A 17,800-nucleotide genomic window follows, 5' to 3' on the forward strand; every position below is an offset into this window, starting at 1 on the left:
CACTCATTTGTTCCTGCAAAAACAGCCTGTTTCTTTTCCAGTCTTCCCTTTTCCATAATTTTATCCATATGCAGTCCAAAATGGACATGGAAAATTACCTGCCTGTTATTCTCAGCAGCTGCCTTCTGCTGGTGGGGTCAATAAATCTGACTTGGGGGCACAAGCTGTCCCTGACACCCTTTGGCCAGGGGCAAAGTTGTTCAGATGGCAGTGAAACCAGAGCAGCCTAAACCAAGACTGTTGGCCAGCCTGTCAAAAGAGGGCTGAGACCCATTGCCGACCATGGAGCCAAACTGCAGGAGAGCACACTGGAGGATTTGAGGTCTAGAGGAGCAAACTGCAGACCCCTACCAAGTGAGACCTTCTCCCCCATGGACAGAGAGAGTGCTTCATCCTTGAGGGGGGCCACATCAAGATCACAGCTGTTGCGTGCACTCTGGGCAATAGTTTCTCTTCCACACTCTGCTCCTCAACATATCAGCTCATTTATCAGGGAAATGTTCCAGCGAACCAAGATGGTGGGAGAGCTGAACCACAGCTGTGCTCCCAGCAGCTCTCCACTCAGAGGGAGTTACAGTGCAGCAACTCAGCAACAGCTTGGTGGGAATGAGATGAAATGGAACCATCTGCTCTTACATCCCTTGACTGCCAAGCCAACAAGCCCAGAGATTCCTTAGTAAGGTAAACATTTCTGTCCACAATTAAGGAGGTACACATAACATTCTTACTGCCAAGGAGCATGGCCTCCTGCAGGTTTCAGCAGACCCTATGAGGCTTTCTTCACAGAAATGGGAATCAATGAATTGTTTAGGTTGGAGGGACTTCTGGGGTCACCTAGTCTAACCTCTGCTAAGCAGCATTCCAGATGTGGTCTCATCAGTGTTGAGTAAGGAGGAAAGATCCCCTCCCTCTACCTGCTGATTATATTGTGCCTAATGCAGCCCACAATACCTGGGCCATGTTCAACTTGGTGTCCACCAGGCCCTTTTCTGCAAACCCACTTTATATCTGGGTGCTCCCACCATGTCCTGGTGCTGGGGTTGCTCCTCCCCAGGTACAGGACTCTGCTCTTCTCCTTGTTGAACTTCATAATGTTCTATCAGCACATGCCTCCATCCTGTTCAGGTGCCTGTGGATGGCCACGTGGCCCTCTGGCTTTTCAGCCACTCCTCCCAGGTCGGTGTCATCAGCAAACTTCATAAGAGTGCGCTCTACTCCATTCTCCAGATCATCAGTGATGATGTTACTGCACCCAGCATCAACCCTTGGGGCACTTCATTCATTATTGGCCTCCTAGCAGGCTTTGCACCACTGACCACTACGTTCTGGATCCAGTCATTCATACAGTTTTTGATCCTGTCTAAAACCTCGCTGTCTATCCATCCAGTCCATTCATCAACAACTTCTCTGCGAGGATCTAATGAGGGCAGTGTCAAAGGCCTCAGTGAGGACCAGGAAGAGAATATGCACTGCTTTCTCCTCCTCCATCAGGTTGGCCATTTTACTGTGGAAGCTTATCATCAGACAGGACTTCTGTTTGGCGAAGCCATACTAATAAGTCCTGGTGATTTTCTTCTCCTTCACGTGCCTGGAAGTGATTTCCAAAATAAGCTGTTCTATCATCTTCCCAGGGATTGGGATAAAGCTGACCAGCCTGTAGTTCTCTGGGTTTTTCTTCTTGCCCTTCCTGAAGATAGGAGGAACATTTGCTTTCCTCCAGTCTTCAAGTTCTCCTAGCATTTGCCATAATTAATTAAAAATGGAGAGCGATCTCACAGTGACATCTGTGGCATCTTCCAGCTGCCTCAGTACTTGTGGGTGTCTGTCATCAGGCCCCATGGTCTTACAAATGTCCAGTTTGCTTAAATATTCCCTGACCTGAATGTCTTCTACCAAGGCTTTCCTTGCCTTCCACCCCTATAAATTCCTAGATTCATTTCTGCCTAAAGGCTACCCCAAACTAGAAGCAGGCCAAAAGACCAGGCAGCCGGAGGCCATGGTTTAGAGCTGTACAACCACTACAAAAATAGGGCAGCAAGTAAAATTTCCCATAGGCTGACTCCTTCAAGAACCCAGCTATCTTTTTCATCAATGAGGATGACCTCTTTTGTGACAGACACTGTCCCACTAGACCTGAAAAAGGAAAACCAAAGGACAGTAGGTGGGAGGTTGTACTGTTTAGCCTGAGGCATTGACTCAGCCAAAGCACCAAGCAGCAGGGCCCACATTCAGCCCCACGCAAGCTGTGGGGAGCAGAGATGAGAGAGCATCTAGGCAGCACCTGCTGTTGTGCTGCCCTGGGAATCCCCTCTGCAGCAGGAACCCTTGTAGCAAAGAGCAGTAATTATACATGAAACTCTCCAGTTCTAGTAAAACTCATTCTTACATCTTCAGAAGACTTGTGCATAACTTTTAACTGCTCCCAAGCCCTTATTTTCTTTTCATCCATTACAAAATTGATGGATAATTACAATAAATGTGCATGCGGGGGTTGGCTGCTATTATTTTTTTTTTAAACCTCATAGTTAATTTTTTAATAGCAGCGATGGCAGCTCTGGTGAGGGGCTGTGAGGCTGCTCTGCTCCCCGCCCCAGGTATAGCAGTGTGGCTTCACCCTGCTGGAAGCCTTGGCAGCAGCCCACACAGGTCCTTCTTTCCACTCCTTTGCTAAAGAAAAGCTCTGTAATATTCCCTGCAAGTAATCAAGGACCTTTTAGTGCAAACAGTTATTCTGCATGGTGGAAGGGATAACTGCATCCCCACTTGCACTGCTTCAGCTCACCTAGAGAAGACGTGAGCATAAAGGCCAGGCTGTAAATCATTTTCACACATGCTAATGCAGCTGCTGTTGCCAGAGAGGCTGGGGAGATCAGGAAGTCCATGCAGATCACAGAATCACAGAATCACAGAATTGTAGGGGTTGGAAGGGACCTCTAGAGATCATCGAGACCAACCCCCCTGCCAAAGCAGGTTCCCTACACCAGGTCACACAGGTAGGCGTCCAGGCGAGACTTGAATATCTCCAGAGAAGGAGACTCCACAACCTCCCTGGGCAGCCTGTTCCAGTGCTCCGTCACCTCACCGTGAAGAAGTTCTTATGCACATTTGTGCAAAACTTCCTATGCTGCAGCTTATGTCCGTTTCCCCTCGTCCTGTCTCCACATACCACTGAAAAGAGACTACAGATGGTCTCCACCTAGGTCTCTTCCCAGAATACATAGGATCAGAAGAGAACAGGCTTGTATCTCGTATCTCAACTGGAATGCTGGAGGTCCTGACCGCCCTTCCTGCCTCAGTGGGCCGCCCCCAGGATGTTCACGCAGGTCCCCTCACCACCAGCCCTGCTGCCACTCCCTGCTGCCTTCCAAACTCGTGCTAGAGGGATCGCTAAACTGAGACCCAACTCCCAGATTAGATTCCTCTGCAAAAAGGCATGGCGGGGGCAGGATATCCTTCTTGTCATATTTCTAAATGAGGCCTTCCTCCCCAAATATGTGGCAAGCTCCTCTGAGCTCTAACCATAGCGTGGTCTCTGTGACCTGTTTTCAAACTGCCTCTGACCATCGTCATGCTGCAGAAATGATTTGCCCAGGGAAGGAACTTCTCTGAGCTACACTGAGATGCTCTGATGAGCCCTGCAAATACAACTGCAGGAAAGATGCACCACTTGCTACCCCTCTCCCCACAGCAGCACAGATCCAAGCATTTCTTGTGTGTTAGCAAGGAAACAAATAGAAACCAAATGGGAGATTCCTCTCAAATGGAGCTTAGAAATGTCCTCACACATCTATCTGTAACCAGTGCCCCATCTGGAAAGAGAAGAGTGAGAATGCATGCAAGACATTTCCTGGATCATTGACTATATTTACTTCATCTGTCTCAAACTCATTTTAAAACCTTCAGCAGTTTTAAAATGTTTTAAAACCACATCACCTGAGCAGAGGCTTTTTGGTGTGAGAAACAAAAACTTACAAAACCAAGTTTACTTGAGGACTGATAGGAAAGTTGCACAGGTTATGTGTTTTCAGAGTCTGACAGAGGACACGAAAAGAGGTGAAACTGTGGAGGGGAAAATTTAAGAGGGAAGCGGGTGATAGGTGTATTATTGCACACTTAGCACTGATTAATGGTGATCCTTGAAGTCAGACACACACCCCTTCCTAGGGCATGGGTGAGCGTCAGACATGAACCAACCAACCTTGTCTCTGGCTCAAGCCCAAGGAAGGATTTTGGTCCTTGAGCGGTGGTGTCATGTAAGAAGGTCACAAGCCTCGTCCCTTGGGGTGAATATTTCCTCTTCCTTGCACTTGAAGTGCCTCGCAGGGACAGCCACAGGGTGCACCAAGTAAGGCAAAACAGTGCCCTACTGTGCCACATAAATGCCGGAGCTCAAGGGTGCCTTCCTTTTCTGGCATGGCCCAGACTTGCCTGCTGTCTGCCTCCTGCTGTGGACAGGAGTGGCTCTCCCTGATCAAACTGATCAAAGGACATCAACTAACAGAGCTGCTCTGATTTCTTGTAGTCAGGATCCCAGCCCAGCTCATTTCAGTGGAAGTTTCATTAAGGAGGTGGTAGAGTTAAGTGACAAAGAAATCAAGCTTATCAAGGTCCAGCGAGGGATAGTCAGAGGAAATGCAGCAGCCAGAGTACATGCCAATATTATTAATGCCTTTTTTGTCTGTATCTCAGAGTTTATTTTGGCAGAGCAAAGTGTGTTAAAAAAAACGTCCTTGTGGTATAGATTGCATAGTCCATCGAAAAGAGCCAAAGCTACTGGAACACAACAGCACTGGAGTGCTCCAACAGCTGATGGCAGAGCAGAATCCTCACCTGGCAGAAGTCCACCCAGCTTCAGCAAATCCAACGGCACTGCATCACTTTACACTCACCAAGCATCTGGCCCCAATGTGTTGTTTGGTCTGTTCATTGTTTGTTTTTTTCTAACGTGTCCTTTGGGCTTCTCATGTTTCATCTACAACAAGGTGGCTTTTTGGATGCCCGAGGGATCCAAAGATCCACCGTACTGTCATCAAACTCCGAACCACTCTGTAGTGGTTCGGCAAATTGTGATGGGCTCTTCAAAAACCAAGCCTTCCTCTTAATGTTAGTAAGGCTTTCTCTTCTCTAAGAAGAGACCAGGCAGCAAGCCCAAATGTAAGAAGTCTCAATTTGCCTATGACTATTTGAGCAAGTTTTTTCTTCTCTCCCAGAACTTCTTCCACAAAAAATCATTGCTATAGAGGCTAAGAAAAATGATCCAAATAGGTTGGCTTGTGGTGCACAGTGACTCATCAATTAATCAATAAAAAATGACATATTTGCATAATTAGACAAATTTCAACCACACAAATGCCTCTTGCATGCCAGGGAAATACTGCATGATGAGAGATGCATGATATCTTTCCCAGTGTCCAAAGACAGCAGATTGGAGACCATGGGCTATCAGCAATGGTGTCCTAGAATCATAGAGTCATTGAGGTTGAAACAGATTCTAAGATCATCTAGTCCAACTGTCAATCCATCCCCATCATACATACTAACCACATCCCTCAGTGCCACATCCCCACGGTTCTTGAACAGCTCTGAGACAGTGACACCACCACTCCCATGGGCAGCCTGTGCCAATACTTCATCACTCTTTCTGAGAACAAATTTTTCTTTACGTCCAACCTGAACTTCCCCTGGTACAACTTAGAACCATCAGTTCTCATCCTATAACCGTTAACTGGGAGGAGAGGTCAATTCCCTTCATTTCACTACAGCTCCTTTCAGGTCTGTCCCTCTGTCCCTCCTAGAGAATTCAGGGTGATGGCCCCTAAAACAGATGGGGAAAATGTGCAGTGGATTCCTCTTTGTTTCTCACTGGCCTGTTAAAAATCTTGGCCCTTGTGTACTTCCATCCAGGTGATAACTAGTATATTTTTTGGGGAGCTTACCAAAGGAATTACTGCCATAGTAGCACAGACAGATGGACACCTTTGTGAACCCATGGAAATGTGACTACAGTAGCCTTCCCTCCCTATGAGCTGGGATTACATGTGAGCATGGTGTACATTAGCACAGGGGTGCCTTTCCATGCTGTGGTTCACTCTTTCTGTGGCAGATGGGAACCTCTCTGCACAAACCACTTCCCTGGCAGGGCCAAACACATCCTTCACTTTGACTGCAGGAGGAGACACCAAGTCTGACCAAAAGCACTTCCTTACAGGATGCAAATAAAGCTTTAAAGAGAGCGAACCATCAAGAAAATGAAAAGGAACAACCACTTCAGCAGTACATCAGGCATGCTTGGCATGTGTCTCAAGCCACACACCGCTAAGACCATCTGGTGACAGCAGGTAGACTAGTACATCCAAAACAGGCTTGCTCTGGCCAGTGGCATGAGACGAGAGCTTCGTGTCCCTGGAAGATAATGCAGGTGATGAAGGCAGGCAGTACTGAATGCATCCTTCTCAGCCAGCTGTCATGGCTTTCACTGAATAAAAGTGAAAGCTCTCCTCACTCCTCACTTGGTATAGCCAGTGTTATACCTGTTGCTTGGCCAACAGTAAGACCCACCTTGTGTCTTCAGATCTGCTGCTATTTGGTCCCTCTAGAGCTCCTCCCATCCTCTGTTCAGCCTCACACAGTCGCTGCCTTATGAGTCCCAGTGTGACATTCAAGCCCAGCCACGAGAGAATCCAGTCTTGCCAAGGCCAGCTTTGACCTCATGGCAGGTGCCTCTACAGCCTGTGAGGATGAGGATGGCCCCAGTGGCATGCACTCCTTTGCATTTTAGCCTTGTCGTGGCTCCATCAGCTCTGCTATCAGCAAGATGGTGCCTGCAGCAATCCTCACAGGGGGCCGGGGAGCAGGGATTCCCCTTGCTGCATTTTCCACACACGCGTCTGCATCCTGGGCTTCCTTACTTCAGCCCTGCAAGCAGCAAAAGAGCTGAAATTGTACCCGTCATGTTGCTATTGGCCACTCCATCTTCTCTCCCCCTACTCTCCCTTCTGCCACCCCCACTTCATCTCACATTTTTCACATTTCTGGGGATTGTTTTTCACCTCGCAGTGCTTTCTGGAGCTTGCCCAATAGAAATAAATGCAGCCTGACCATTGCTGGTGGGGCATGGGGGGAGGTTACACTCTCAGTAAATTTAGCCTCTCACTGACAGATTTATCTCCCTTAATCAGAACCAAGTGTAGTTAGTGAGGTTTGTTTTTGTAGACTGAACTTCCCCAAAGTCAGTGCACACACACCTCCCCCTCCCTCCCCAATTACATAAATGCTTTTAGTTAAGAGCTAATTTCCTGGAGTGTGTGCCAATGCTCTCTCTAAGCAAACAAAACAAAGACAACACATTAAAAAAAAAAAAAAACAGCACTTTGCATTGAGAGGAAAGTTTATGCTAATAAAAACCCAGGAATGAGAAGGTGTCAAAGGGCTCTTTTCCCCATTTCTCCTCCTTTATTTGTCCATGTAGGACTGAGCAGAGGCCTTTCCAGCCCTCAAATACAGGGTGTCCTGGTAGATGGTCTTGACAAGGAGAATGGCTTTAAACTAAAGGAGGGGAGATTTAGATTAGATGTCAGGGGGAAGTTTTTCACTGAGAAGGAGGTGAGGTGCTGGAACACATGGCCCAGAGAGGCTGTGGGTGCCCCATCTCTGGGGATGTTTAAGGCCAGGTTGGATGGGGCCCTAGGCAGCCTGGTCTAGTGGTTGGCAGCCCTGCCATGGCAGGGCGTTGGAAACTGATGATCTTCGAGGTTTCTTCCATCCCAATCCATTCCATGGTTCTATGAATCTATGCTGTTTGCCTTTCCTCCTTTTGCAAAATCCCATTTTACCCAGTTGAGATATTTTCAGCCGGAAACCAAGACATGCCTTTCATTAGGCAGGCAAGCCTGGCAGATGCACCAGGAGAACCACACAGCTTCCCCATTTAAATCCAGGCTGTCTGCTCCTGTCCTTTCCTCATCCCACGCACACACATTAGCACCACCCAACTGTCCCATCCCGTCACAGCTTGGATCAGCGGGGGCTGATGGAGCCAGGGCTTGGTTCCACAGCTCTCCCCTGGGAACAGTTTGGAGGCTGTGTGGTGGGAGAGACTTTGTGGACATCTTCCTTCATGGGCTCCTCCTCTACATCTGTCCACGATCTTGCTCTAACATTTCCCTTTCGTTTTAATTCCCGTTGTGCTATTAATTAAGAACATTTCCAACATGTGCCAGCCTGGAAAGAAATGTGCTCTAATGACCAATTTTCTTCTGTTTCAGTTTAAAAGATTGTTTTTACTGAGGTCCTAAAATGCGAAGCCCATAAAGAATAGATTTGAAGAGAAAAAATTGGATTCGGTCTCCATTAAGGTTCAATAAACTCACATTAGGTTTCAGACAGGTGGATCATGCCAAGGTCAACCATGACTTCAGCCTCTCTTCATTTCTGTGTGTCATGCATGAGGAGCCTGGGTAATGTGAGTGAGTCATGTTCCTTCTCTGTTTTCTTCAGGCTATTGCCAGATAGAAGGCTGATATTTATTTTAGGAAAAAAAAATAAATAAATAAAAAGAAAGAAACGGAGGGAAGCCCAGGCTATCTCTGGTCTCATTACAATGTTTCTGTAATCATCAAAAGCTCCTATTGAATCTGTTCTAGAAATCATCACCAATCCTGTGCTCTGTAGCACTTTTGGCAGATCGGGGGGTTGATGTGGAAGGCAGAGCTGGAAATGAAGCAGTTACCACCATTTGTACTCTAATGTTTCTTCTGGCTACCGGGCCGGGCCAGACATAAAGGCCAGAGCAGATATCTTCAGACTCAGAGACACAGGGGAATGGGATGAAGAGTGATCATACAGTGTAGATGCAGCTACGTAGGTAGGGTCTTGGGCTCTAGGCCTTTCCCTTTGTGCATGCTGAGCAGACCTGAAGACACATCTTTCCCGTTCTCAGTCATGGGCACTGACTTTTTTTCTGCCCAGATCCTGATGGTTCATCCTGGCTAATCCCCCCCAGTCACCCAGCCTCTATTGTGGCAGAGAAATCGGTACTTCCCGCTTTTTCTCTTCCTAAATCAGCTGAGTAAAGTGACTCAGATGAGTAATGCAACCCAGGTGAGACATTTGAGGTGCAGACAGCTTGACCTGCTCAGTTGTATGCTAATGCAGCCCTTCAGAGCCCACATTTTGGCTGCAGTTCCCACGTGTGGTTGAAAGGTACACAGAGAGATGAGGAGGGATGCTGTGGGCTGCCTTCACTGAATGGGTCCACAAAGTCCAGCACAGGCCAGCTGAGTATGGCCTGTAATGGGACAAGGTGCTGCAGGCTGTGGCATCCAAAAGGACCGGATCTAATCACAGCCTATTTTGGATTTCACATATTAACTAGTCTGGGACAAAGGCTACCATTAGAAAAGTGCTCTGCTCTGCCCTGCTCAACCCATGGAAAGGGTTGCTTGTGCCCTGTTAGATTCTTCTCCCTGGCATGCTTTCCTTTCTGTCGGAACATAGGAAATTAAGAGGATCTGGGAGGATGAGAGGAGGCATTTAATAAACTGATTTCTTATAAATGATCCCATCTCTCGGTCTTCCCACTGCTGCCCCTGTCTCCGCAGCAACAAAGTGCAGGATGAACTTCAATAGCTCGATAGCACGTAGCTTCTGCTGTTTGTCAGCTCCAGCTTCTGTGGGCAATCTCAAGCAGCTCCCTGTTCCTAGTCCTTAATGGGAAGATTTGACGTTTGAAGGGTACAGTGGTGGGCTGTACTGAGACCCCTATGCCTCCCATTAGACATGCAGCTTGCGGGACCACCCGCATCACCATGATGCTGCCCTCAGCCCACTGCTAGCATGGCATGGAGCTGTGTCAGGGGAGGGTCAGGTGGGTGTCAGGAAAAGGTTCTTTACCAGGGGGATGTGGAACAGGCTCCCCAGGGCAGTGAGCTGAGCCGCCAGAGCTCAAGGAGATCTCAGACACAGGGTTTGGGTTTGGTGGTGCTGTGTGGGAGCTGAACTTGATGATCCCTTCCAACACAGGTTATTCTGTGATTCTATCATTCTTTGCTTTCTATACTTTTAGCACATCATTATCTTACACTGCATGGCATTTAGAGGCAGAAGCCACCGGCCGTGCTCCAGCCCCAGCTGCCAGCTCCCATGGCCTGTGCAAACCTAGGTGGGGCTGTGCTTCCATTACAGTGCCATTAAGGCTTTCTTTTCCCATTGCTGCAATTAAGGATGAATTCTTCTGCTTCCTTTTGCGTTCAAAATGTTAGGTCTGGCCAAGAGAGTTGCTCAAGCATAGGCAGCTTAGCTGAGCAGAAAGGGAGGTTACAGCAGCTGGGAGAAATGCAGAAGATGGAAGAAGAGGGGAGAGGTGCATTTACGTATGTTATGAATTAGTGAGGGCTGAGGTGGAGTCCCTACCCTGTGACATCTTTAATCCCGACTGGGCATCTTTCTATGGGAACCTGCTCCAGACCTCCCCATTTCTTAGCCTAACAGCAGTTTTTCTCCGTGCCCTCTGCAGGCGAGCAGTAACTCCATCTGCGTTCAGGACGGAGCAGCGGCACGTACCGCACTCGACAGCGTGCAGCAGGACGCAGCGCCTTGCTCCGGCCGGCGGCTGCTTGCCGGTGTGAGACCCCCAGAAGGAAGGTTGTGCTCCGATCTTTGCTTCGCGTCAGCATTCCCCTCGTTCCCCCCGCGGGCAGTGGGCACGTGGAACTGTTTTTAACCTCGATTTATTTTTGCACTCTTCCCAACGTTGCGGAGAGCTCGGGGTGACTGCGGCGCAGCGCCGTGATTCTACCTGCGGCCCCCAGCCCAGGGGACGTGAAGTCCAGGTCTGTCCCCGTGCAGAAGTATCACCTCTCCCACGGAACATCCATTTCCAGGGAATATCCCCTTCCCCACCCCCAAGCGAAGCAGCAGCTAATTAGGAGTGTTCTCGCATTGCATCTCCCGGTCCCGAGCTGTTAGCTTGCTGATGAGCTGCTAAACGCTTCTTTACTTTTTGCTGCTGTAAGAGATTAACCTATGGCTTCGGTGGTAGAGACCCCGCAGCAGAGGCTGCAGGAAGGGGGAAGGACGCAGAACAGCACCCGCACCGATGCCCACCCCGCTGCCGGCAGATGATGGACACAGAACGTAGGGGTGGATAAGGAGCTGTAACACCGGATCAGTGTGCTCGTGCGGAAGGGAAGAGGGAAAACGCAGGGCAAGGAAGAAACCCAGCTGATTTCTCCGCTGAGGAGAGAGCTGAGTCTTTGCAGACGCTGCAGCATGCCCAGCAGAGGTGAGGCGTTGCAGGAGAGCTGGTTAAGTTGCGGTTGGACTTTAAGGTCTTTTCCAACCTGAGCAATTCTACGATTCTGTGATCAGATCAATGAGGCCAATGACAAGACAGCACCAGGGTCCCAGACCCCATCCTGGGGCCATTCACACAATGACGGCAGGTCACCTTCCTACAAATACAAGGACATTGCTACCTCACCCTTCTGCTCTCCCATCCTTCAGGGCAGACCCTCTTAGAATCACAGAATCACAGAACCATTCCGGTTGAACAAGACCTCTCAGATCCCCAAATCCAACCCCAACCCACCCCACCATGCCCACTGCCCATATCCCTCAGTGCCATATCCCCACAGTTATGGAACACCCCCAGGGATGGTGACCCCAGCACTCCTGGGCAGCTGTGCCACCGCAGCACTGCTCTTTCTAAGAAGAAATTGTTCCTAATGTCCAACCTGAACCTCTCCTGGTACAACTTAAGGCCATTCTCTCTCATCCTGTCACTGTTACCAGGGAGCAGAGGCCAACCCCCACCTCACCACAACCTCCTTTCAGGAAGCTGTAGAGAGCAATAAGGTCTCCCCTGAGCCTCCTCTGCTCCAGACAGGCTCCCATCTCTTCCAAATGGGACAGACCTGAATTAAATGAAGAGCTCAGATGGCAGCAGAACTACTACCTAAACCACCCCAAGTGGGGAGGTCTGTACTTGAGTAAGCTGGGCTTGGGGTTATTCTTTCAGCCCCCACTGATCTACAGGATGGTGCCTTGGCAGGCACACCAGGGAACTGGAAGATCCCCATTAGCTGATGTGTGGACATCGTTCCAGGAAAGGCATCCATTTATCAAAGTGCCTGCAACTCCCCAGTTCAAGGCAGGTGAAGCACTAATAAATATTGAGCAAAGCAAGTGAATCAGACTCCAAAGTAGCTTAATAAATAAAAGGCTATTAAGAAAAAAAAAACCCACACACAGGTGCTTGCCAACTTTTGCTCTGAGTGCTGGTGCTTTGCATTCCCACGTCAAAGGGACTGCTCACTGGGAGAGCTGCTGGTCCTTACACTGCAGGACCCAAATGGTGGCAGTTTCAAGCTGAGATGGGATTGAAGGCTGCTTGTTTTCTGGGTAAACACCTCCCCACTGTCACACCCATTCTGAGGATGCGATCTGAGGTGTGCCCAACTCCATCCAACCATGCCAACATCCAAAGGCCAAAGGTCCAACGTATGCTGTAGGCTGCACAGATGTGGCCAATTGGGAAGTGCTGCCTCTCAAAGCAATGAGCTGCTATGGCAAAAAAATGAGCTGCTAATTTACTGAAACACAAGTGAGTGCATTTGGATGCCTCCAGCCATCCTGGTTTCATGCAGGAGTGAGGTGCCAGGGTAGGGGACACTGCTTTCTAACCAACTGTAGGGGTTTTTTAAGTCACTCCGAGAAATGTTTTGAGAAGACGTTAAAGTCATGGCAACTTTCTCCAGGGAACTATCAGGATGATTTTATTTGGCCAGAACTCGGTAACAGGGTCAGGCTGTCAGCTTCTATTAAGATTTGGACGTGCGTCACGGAATGGGAAGCAGTTGGTTATACTGCTTCTCATTAGATTGCCTTATAATGAACCTCTTCATGAACTTACTCCATGTGGCCGATCCAAAGGCTGTGATCCCTGGTGGGATGCTCACCATCACCCAGCTTAGTCCTGCCCTGCCCAATTGCTCCTACCAGGGGGATGAAGCACTCACACTGAGGACATTTCGGGCTGATGGCTAAACGTGAGGTTTCCTCGCTGCCTCTCCTGATTGCATTCCTTTAGCCACTGCCTGCCCGCACCGCATGAGGTGCCAGCTCCAGGCACATCTGCTTTGCATCCTATCAGCAATGAGACCTTGGCATAAGAGCTTCCCATCTTCATTTGTTTTTAGCATCTCATAATTTATCACAGTCAGTTAGGTTGCCCCTGGCTGAGGCATCCCAGACAGCCAGCTGGAGGCCTCCTGCTCTCCCAGAGCAGATCCCCAGCACGGGGATCTAGAACAGGCAGAGGGTGTGGACCAGCCATGAGCTATGGGGCTGTGCATGAGGTGCCAGGCTGTGTCGTGACCACTGGAGGCGAGAGATGAAAATGCAAGGAAAACACAACAAAATGCCAAGAAGAACGCAGCTCCCTGAGGTGCTGAGTGGTTCCGCATGCCCCGAGGTCAGTGACAGTCAGGGTGAACAACCCCTGCTTTGTGTGCAGTGGGTTGGCCCTGCGGCCAATAAGCAGCTGCACCCCAAATGGGGCGGTGGGGGCCGCACTATCTCATCTGCAGCCACACACGGAGCTCAGCCGCAGTCGGGAGCTGCTCCCTCCCTGACTACAAAAGGGCTGGGACCGCAGTTCAAAGTTCTCCTTGGTACACAAACCGGCTTTGAGGGTAATTTGCTTCAGCTCAAAAGCAGCTGAAGTTAATTACATGGCAATGAAGCATCACACGTTAATATGACTTTACTCTCTTTGGCCAGGCTGCTGCCAAACGCCACTCTGTTGGAGATTCGGACCTGGGAGTGTTCTGATCTCCAGATAACGTTTCTGTGGAACACAGGAAATAGGGGATGTTCAGCTTGTACAGCCTGGGGGCCGGCCTTCCAGCTGGGGTGTTTGGAGAACCATGGGCCCACCTTTCAGCTCCTGCCCCACACCCGGGCATCTCCTCCACAGCTGCACAGGGCAGCTCCAGGGGCGATGCTCCGTCTGGTCCATGAGTGATACTGCCTGGGAAGTCCCCACCGCAGCCAGGCATGCCAGCACTTGGCCAGACAAGCTCTTTGCTTGCTCGATTCTTAAGCAAGACCTCAAGCAGCCTGACCAGAAGCACTGCAGGTGTCACCATCCCCTGCAGGCCTGGGGCAGTGTGCTAAGAAGGGCAGCACAGATTTCCAGTGCCTTTCCCATGCTTTGGGAGCCTCAGTGCAACCAGCCCATCCCAGTGCAGCCTGCAGACCCTAGCCTGAAGCCCCACACTCCCTGCTCTCACCCTCGGGTGCTGCATGCAGGAACAGGCTGCATTGCCACCTAATGGGACGTACTGGGAAAGCCCTCAGCATCCCACCGGGAAGCAGCAAGATGGGAATACCAGAGGCTCTGCATGAGGCTCACACAGTTGCCCTGCACTTTGTTTAGTATTTACTGGTCAGGATGTCCTCTGCACATAAAACCATGCACAGGGAAATCAAAGGGGATGGGGAGGAGCTGAGTGGGGTTTTGTGTACTCACAGCTCTGCCAGGACCTAGGGGGAAGCAAACAGGACTTTGTGAGATCACTGTGGCTTTGGGTTGTCGCAGTGGCACAGCTCCACTGCCCTTTGGGGGCCAGGAACCCCACTGCCCACCTCCTGGCCAATGCTGCACAGCACAGGCTGAGCAGAGGGGAAGGCTGTGCCACGCTTTGGCCATGGTCCATCCCACACAGCATAGGCTAGAAGTCCAAAACATGTCTCCATCTGCACATCTTGTTTCCACTTGTTCCAACCCCAGCAGCAGGCTGCTTCTCGTTCTGAATGGAAGATGAAAACAATGTCTATATATCAATGTTAATCCTCAATGCATAACAGACCAGTGGAATTGCTACTGCTGTGAGCATTGCAGTTGGGATCAGGACTCCACTCTGGGATAAGGAAACTTTGGAATAGGAAGTGGCAGCCAGGGCTTGTAAGAAGCCAAAGCCATGAGACCTCACAGTGCTGTCATGGGCTCTGAGGACAACAGGAGTCTGAGTTTCACCCACACCCAACACAGAGAAACAGCAAAGGGGTTCCTCCTCCAGATGCTCAGGGATCCCCTGGAAGCAGGCAGAAACCAGAATCTGAAGGCAGTCAATGAAGCCTCTTGTAACAACCAATCTCACATGGTGGAATCCTACTAGTTCCTGAACACCTTTCCTCCTAAGGAGGGTAAAAATCAACCTCATCAACCCCAGATGCTGGCAAACAGGCACAGCTTAGAGGCCAACCATGCCATGGCTGGATGGACGGTGCCTAATTTTGGTCAATTTTTGGCAAGCATCAACTATGTCTATGCCATGAACAGAAAGCCTAGCCATCTCCAAAGGCTGCCACTGAGCTAATTGAGACAAAGTTTTCTCAAGATCTGGGTACTGTCTGTATTTGGAGCTCTGCAGGGCAGGGTGGAGAAGCCCGGCAGGAATCAAACAGTCGGGAGTGGTCCCATCAGATAGAAGCAGCTAGGCTGGGCTCCAGCAGAGGAATTACACAGCACCGGCAGGCAACACTTTTGTTTTGATCTCGCTGTGCATATGTATTTGGCAAATAAAACTTAAAACTGGGAACTGGAGCAGAACTGGCAGGTTTCATGCCATCCCACCGCCCGCACTGCTCCTGCAGTGACACTATCTGATCAGCAGCTATGCAAGGAATGTTGTGTTCTTATCAAGGTTAAAAGGGTCAGATCAAATTAAGTGCGTCTTGCTGAATGACTGCGAGGTGAAAAATTTCCCTTTCTCAGAAAAGCTCCTTAGCACAGCGCCCAAGCTCCTTCTTCTAGCACAATGGGTATCTCCAATCCACAACACCAAACCTGCAGCACAGTGCTCCTGGGTAGCCATGGCCCAAGCAAGCAAGATGGAGACATGGCACTTTCTTGCCAGTGCAGCAGGAAGACCAGCTAGAGATGCAAAGCTGCAGGGGAAACCAGATCCAAACCCCTTCAGGATGGAAAAAAGGAATCAAGAAATGAGGGGTCAGGCTAAATCTGCTGCAGGGAGTATGACTCTAGGCTGCTTTCACCAAGCATGGCCTTCATGGATAGCAGTTTTGGATGCCCGACCCAGCTTCCAACTGGTGTTGAATTAAAGGCTCATTTCACAAGTGAGCAAGATGAGCAGGACAAAAGGAAGCAATATGGATGTGGAATGGGGTTCCCAGGGCCACACAACCATGAGGAGCTTGTCCAAGATCACATGCAAGTGAACAGGTGGCCAGGAACTTACGGAGGAAAGGCAACCCCTTTTATTAATCTCTGGACCTCCTTCTCCTCCAAGGCCTGCTTTAGTGTATATGGATCCTTCTGAGGACTTTCATGCTTGCAATAAACCCGAGTACACACATTCCTGGAAAGCAGCTCGTCAAGGTATAGTATGCAGTCCCACCTCCCTGTTGCTCCACTTGCTTCCATTAACTTTTGCACAAATGATTCATTTTGCCCAGTCTTTTGTAAACAGCATTCAAAGCCAGCTGGAATTGGTTGTGCATCTAAATTACACTTGCTTAGCAAGCTCTTCAACAGAAGAGATTCACTGCAGTTTGTGTCTGTGGTGGGGGCACAGCAATGTGCATCCTCTGATGTAATTTCAGCAGCAAAGGCTCTTTGCTTTCACAGAATTTCAGCAGCAGTTAACATCTAAACCTCACTGTGATTAAAATGTGAAAGTTACACCTTGAAGGAGGAAGTGGAAGAAAAAACTCTCTTAATTGTAGCTCTGTGCCAGACGTCATTGCTGAAGAGTATGGTATGGGTAGGGGCAGGTGAGGAATCAATAGCTCACACTGAGCAAGAGAGGCTCAGACACGTGCAGGTACCTTCAGCAGAGGCTGCCCTGGTTCTACTCTAGGCAGCTACAGCTGTCCCCAGCTGGCAAGGTGGCTATTAAAAGATGTGCTGGGAAAGCACAGACACTCATCCACCAACCACAGCAATGGCCAGAGGGGGTGGTTAGGAGACCAAATCTGAGCTGCGGTAAGCCAAGCTGTTAGTGCAGGACAAGCGTTGGCATGAAAGCACTGGATCCTGAGGCCAAGAGGCAACCATCACAGCCTCACCCAAGGCTGCAGCGTACCAAGCCATCATTTTGATGGCAGGACCTGTTCCCACCTCCTCTTTCTTCCTTTTCACCCTCTTTGAGCAAGTGGGCAGTGAACAGTGGATGTTGCTGGACTGATGCTGGGAAACCCAGTGGCTCTGCCCATAACATGGGGTAGATGGCTCTAGATGAATCAACACCATTCCTCGTGAATCTGCCTATGGAAAGTAGGCAGAATCAAGCATGGGACATGATAGGCAAGAGGCAAGCTTCCCCATGCTTTAATATAGGCAGTGGGAACTGGGGATAACAAGGCAGACTGCAGATAATATCAGATATGTACCTACGCAGTAGTGTGAAGAAGACTTGAGTCATTTTATCTTTTCCAATCTAATGAAGAACTGGAGACAGTTTCATTTAACTGGCATAGAATAGTCTTAAAAACTCAAAGACTTTACAGCTGGTTTGCTAGGAGATTTTTTATTTGAAGTGTTGGAGTAGGAAGGAGGGAAGAGAAAAACACAGCTAACGCTCCTTCCCACAGCAAGGGGAGGGAAAGTTATTTCCTTCACAGAATTAGTTTGTAAACAGTTTTACTTTTGAAGAAGAGTGAAAACTTGGATTAAAAAACTATGTCCCGTATGTATTTTGTCATACCATACCACTTGCCACATAATGCCAACACTGGAATTAAATTCCTTCACATCCAAAGCTGAACTCGGGCCCCC

The 17,800-nt window shown here is 49.3% G+C and overlaps 1 long non-coding RNA gene across 1 annotated transcript in view; it reads right to left on the reverse strand.

The window, feature by feature from the left end:
• LOC104911604 (uncharacterized) overlaps positions 1–7,496 on the reverse strand; it is a 29,167-nt gene extending 21,671 nt beyond the window's left edge. Inside the window, exon 1 of the long non-coding RNA XR_004160239.2 lies at positions 6,559–7,496. This is a non-coding gene — a long non-coding RNA (uncharacterized LOC104911604). The remainder of the gene's footprint in view (positions 1–6,558) is intronic.
• Positions 7,497–17,800: the final 10,304 nt, after the last annotated feature.

The sequence above is a fragment of the Meleagris gallopavo genome, chromosome 7 (assembly GCF_905368555.1).
Source record: "Meleagris gallopavo chromosome 7, MGAL_WU_HG_1.1, whole genome shotgun sequence".
NCBI lineage: Eukaryota > Metazoa > Chordata > Aves > Galliformes > Phasianidae > Meleagris > Meleagris gallopavo.